The following is a 5,540-nucleotide window of genomic DNA, read 5'->3' on the forward strand; positions in this document are numbered from 1 at the left end:
AGAGGCAATCAAAAGGTCATTACTAACTTTAACCAGAGCTGTCTCTGTGCTGTGATGAACTCTAAATCCTGACTGAAAATCCTCAAATAAATTATTGCTATGTAAAAAGTCACACAACTGTTTGGCATCAATGACCTGTAGATTATGATACACACACAAACATCAGCTTGCTAACATGCTGATGTTTTCCATGTTCACCATCTTAGTTTAACGTGTTGGCATGCTAACATTTGCTAATTAGCATTAAAAACCAGGTACAGCTAAGACTGATGGGAATTGTCATTAGCTTTAGTAGTTAGCCTTCACTAACAACTACCACGCCATTGAATGTATGAAATAAGAAGTTTATTGCACATAATTAACGAATGTGAACCGATGTGGTATACTGAGGGATGAGGGGAAGGAGTTGAGGGATGAAGGGTTGAGGGTTGAGGGATGAAGGGTCGAGGGATGGGGGGTAGGGGCTGAGGGTTGAGGGATGATTGGAAGAACAGATGAGAGTTGGGGGATGAAGGGAAGAAGGGATGAAGGTCGAGGGATGAAGGTTTGTTGGTAGATGGATGAATGGAGTGGTTCGGCACGATGGTAAGAGGGAGCCGAGTGGGTTGTGAGACTCTGAGTGGGGGAATTCTCTCTTTGTATCTCTTGTAGAGAGCCCCAGTTGTTCCTGTATTTGGATAAGAGAGGGAGAGAAAAAGAAAGGGTGTGAGGGGAGGGATGTGGAAAATGAATCAACGAGGGAGTGAACAGATAAGATGTGCTTAAGTAAGTTTGAGTGGAAATGAGATGAGTGCAGGGCGCGGTCTTTGTTCCTGAACCTAGTTATAAAACTATATTTATTTAGTATTAAAGTATTGAAGGAAGAAAGGAAACCTACATCATATTTTATAGTAATCTTTTCACAGGTTGGTGAAACTCAACGTATCTGTGACACATTAAGTGACTTTGATCCACAGACGTCGTTATAATAGTTATAGATATTTCAGTCTGAACCAAAGTGATGGACCAACCAACACTAACTCATCCCTGGAGTCACACTGCTAGCATGGCTGGTAACTGATAGATTCATTGATTGATTGATGACATAATCATTAGTTTCAGGACCTTCAGTGGTGTTTGTTCATCACTGCACCACAGGACGAACTGAGGGAATCAGCGTTTTCTTAATGAAACAAAACATCGCAAACAGTTTTATGATCGTAACATCTGTTAAAGCCAAAGACGACCATTAAGTTTTGATCCTCTGTTGGATTTTCCTTCATTTCTTTGCTGCCAGAACTGAATATTTTGCCGTTTTGTTTACATTAAAGCAGCAGAAATCTGCTTCAGTCTTCACGCTGATTGTATTTGATGTGTCTGTATTTTTCATTGGCCTCCACATCTGTTCGTTTCCCCACTTCTGTTTTTCCTCATGGCTGTCTAAACAGAAGAAATGTGTTTTGTTTACACAGCCAGCTGATTTCTGTTTTCTGTGGGAGCAGCCATGTTGTTTATGATGGAAGGAGCCAGTTTTCTTCTTGTAGTTCTTCCTCTTACTCTCTTCGGCTCGTCTGTTCGAGGCAGAAAAAGAGATCGTTGTTATTCTGCTGCGTCTACCGCTGGCTCGCACTGAAAAACCCCAAACGCTTCCTCTCTTCGTAGACCTTCACTTTAAATAGCTTTCCACCTCTGCTGCCGACATTCAAGGCAAAAACAACAACCTGACCTCCTTCCTCTGCTGTCAGACAGTTTTTATTGGTTTGACAGTTCAGCAGAAAGCAGCGCACACATTGAACAGTAAGTGTAATTACTGAGATCAGAGTATCTGTGACGAGGTAACCTTTCCAAAATGGAGAGCAAGCAGCTGTGGAGGTTACTGTCCCGGCTGTTTCTCTGCCTGCTGAGCTCCCTTCCCCCCAACACACAAAGAGCTGAGCGCCAGCGCTGGCTGCAGAGAGGAGCAGCTTGGAAATGGTTTTGCCTGAGGAGCGACGCTGTGGGGGAAGAAAGAGAGGGGAGGGGGGGAGGTAGTGAAGACCGGAGACCCCGACCTCCACTGCTGCAGGCTGGCTGGCTGTAGACCTCATTTAAAACTGGTGTCGCTGGTTCACATCTGACCTCCTGTCTGATAAAACGTTCAGATCAGGTCTGATGTTCGACACAAAGAGCTGGAAGTGACAGCTGGTTCCTGTAGAGAGGAAACGGAAGAGCTGGTTTTTTAATGGCCACATTCATACATACAAAGAGTCGGTCTCTCTCTCTCTCGTCTTTCATGAGTCCGAAGCTTGCAGGCTTGTTTGCATCGCAGCTAATTTACATACTCAGCTTTGATTAGGCAAATATTTTTTCACGTTGCCAATAACAACATGCAACAGAGTAGTTTATGTCTTGAGCGATGTATTTTCATCCATCGTTTGTCTTATTATTCAATTCTGGGTAGCTTGAAAATTGCAGGATCCAATGTTAATGAGTTTTCAAGTGGGTCAGAAATCTACTTGCCCAAATCAGAGTTCTTTAGAGACAATATCAGAAATCCCTCCAATACTGCCTAAAATTGCTCGATATCAGAATCAGTATTTGGAAAGAAAAGATAGGATAGGGGTGTACAGATTTACTGAAATGAGTCGGATTTTGGTTTTAACGTTACAGATGTACAATGAACCGGTCGATGGTCCGATTCTGATGTTATGAATCGGTTGACTAAAGCTTTGAATAACGTCTCCACTCTCATATAATGAAAAGGTCAACTTGAGCGTCTCGCGTCAAGAGTAACGTTAGCACAGTGCAGCTTGCAAGGTCAGTACATAAACTAACATGTCCGATAACACAGACATTGATTTACAGTCACCATCAAATCTAAAATCTAAAGTTTGGAAGACAATGGGATTCTAAAAGGAAGGGAGTAAAGTCTGTCGGACAACGATTAAGTACAGTGGTAGCACGACAACTTGGTGAGATGGCATTGTGACATTTGTCTTTTTTTCCCCATGAAGAAACAAATACTTGTGATTTCCTGGTATTTAATAAAATATGTATTTGAAGATCAGTAATGTCACTTTTATAGAATTTGAATTTAGACTGGAAATCTACATTAAATAAATTTTAAGAATTGTATCAGATTGAATCAAATTGTTCTACATTAAAAAGCATCGGCCCTGAATCGTATAATGTATCAAGATGCGTATCGGATCGTCTTAGAAAGGAGGGATACACTCACGAGTGTCAACATTTCTAGGCCAAAGTCAGTTTTACTTGCCCTTATACCAACTGTTTTATTTACGAGTGATTATCAAATACTAACAAAAATTAACATTTCTCGGAAACCTGATGTGTCTGACAAACAACCTTGTTTTATCTGTCTTGCACTCCGCACAATGCATAGTTGGACTTCTGCTCTTATCTCTAAAGCCACCAAACTAAACTCCTGTTTCCAGGTTTATTGAAAGCTTGCTTGCGCTTTTACCCGCAACCATTTTCTTGTCAATGCAATCAGTACAAGAAAGAAGGAAGATTACTGACTCCTCAGCTATTTCCATCATCAGCTCCAGAAAAAACCTGTTTTTTACCACTTGCCCAATCAGGTGAGTGAGTTGCAAGAGTTACTCTTCTGACGAGGCATTTTACTTGCACCAGGAAACAAAGCAATCCTCATTGTTGAGTCCTTAACTGTGAAGCTTTTTGAACTTTAACTCCATTTAGTTAGAAATTCTTTACCATAGTTGAGTGAAGTAGAAAACTCTGTGCTTCAGTTTCACAAAGCAATCAAATCGAGCTGCTTGGTCACTAGGTTGTCTGTATGTCCAAGGACATTTACACAACGTTGTGACAAGACTTTACTGACACAGGACAACACAGTCAATGCCTTGTTTGGCTTGTGGTAGTCTCGGTAGCTCGTCAAAGAGAGCAGAGAACGGTCTAAGTCACAGTGCCAGCATGTTTCATGAGTTTGGTTAACAAATGTCTGTTGCATCTCCAGTATTTGAGTTTGTAAGTGTGAACGGGGTTATAACAGGTCCAGAAGATCATTCGAGGTCCAACCCCCTTTTCACACATAAAGACTCAAACATTCACTGTGAATTTAACCTCAAAATAACATCTTGGCACCACAAACCCGGAATACGGACCTAAAAGGTGATGACAAAGGTTCAGTTTTATGCAAATGTGCTCTAATGAGAGGCAGCAACAATAGACCTTTTTCACAGCAGCCACTTTAAACTGCAATAGTAGGGTAAACACAGGTGTTACCAGTGATACTGATAAAGGTTCAGTTCCATTCAGGTCAAACAGAGTCAGGGTGCTGCTGTTGTTCCTGTTGGCTCGCTGTAAAGACTGCTACACTAAATGGAACAGAACATTAACTGGTGTCAATGGTAACACCTGTGTTTACCCTACTGTTTCACGTCAAAATGGCCGCTGTGAAAAAGAACTATTGGGAAAGAATTGGAAAAGCCATCGACTGCAACAGTTAGCCCTAATTGATTACAGGATATTATGTTGAGCTCAATTCACAATTAATGGCATCCGGTCTCGCCCAAAGTGTTGTATGTATGAACGAAGGTTAAAGCTTGAGGGTGAGAAGTTATAGTCACATCATTCTGTTCCTGCGGTCTGCTTTGGGGCTCGCTACCAACTAACCTCACATAACTGTTAGAGAGCGATCGCATTGTAAAACAGCTGACAGTCAGTCAGTTAGTTAGCTAAGAGTTGTAACATTATCCTCTGTAAGTTCATATCATCGCCAACGCCATTAACTGAGTTTTGTTGTTCTCCAAGCTAAGCTCAACGGTGGAAAAAATCTAAATTAAAAACTTGCATTGTGTATGAGGTTATCGTATAACAATCAAAGAGCGATCTCTCTTTGTCTAATACCACAAAACAGAAAACTCATTTATTCGGCAGAAAGTTATTGTCCATATGTTGCCCATTTCAGTAGGGAAGGCACATCTGAGGATATCTGCATAAAACTGAACTTTTCAACAAAATACAATTACAGATTTTATGGAAATGTTCTTGTTTTGCTGTCAAATATTAATTAGAGGCAAAACTGCACTTCAAGATTATTCCTGCATTACTCATGCAAACCAAATTATGAATCACCAAGTACCAGCAGCTTGTGAGAAGTGCCGGTGTGCTGCTGGCTGTGTAGAAGATCTGATACTTCGAGCTGGTTGTCAGACATGTTCAAGTCCCTGTGAAGGTGTGAACCAGTGTCCACTGACCTGAAGCAACAGATCTGAACAGGAAGCTCCAGTCCAGAAGAAACAAGCTCACTGAAAATCACAATGTCTAGAGGAACCGCAGCACTATTCTCATCCAGTTACACCCTTTGAACAGGGGCCGAAGGGCAAACATTGATCACTAAATCTTCATGTTCATCATCATCGGTCACTACTATAGGTGTAGTTGTTGTTACTGTTGCTGTGCACCTTTGTCTCTGTCTCTGTCCTTCTGTTGTTACCACTGCTCTCTCTCTCTGTCTCTCTCGGTGTCTCTCTCTGTGTCCAAGGTTTCTGCCTCTTAAATGGAAGTTTTTCCTTGCCGCCATCGCCAAGTGCTTGCTC

This window comes from Morone saxatilis, unplaced genomic scaffold, assembly GCF_004916995.1.
Source record: "Morone saxatilis isolate NCDOM2014 unplaced genomic scaffold, NCSU_SB_2.0 Contig18, whole genome shotgun sequence".
In the NCBI taxonomy this organism is placed as follows: Eukaryota; Metazoa; Chordata; class Actinopteri; family Moronidae; genus Morone; species Morone saxatilis.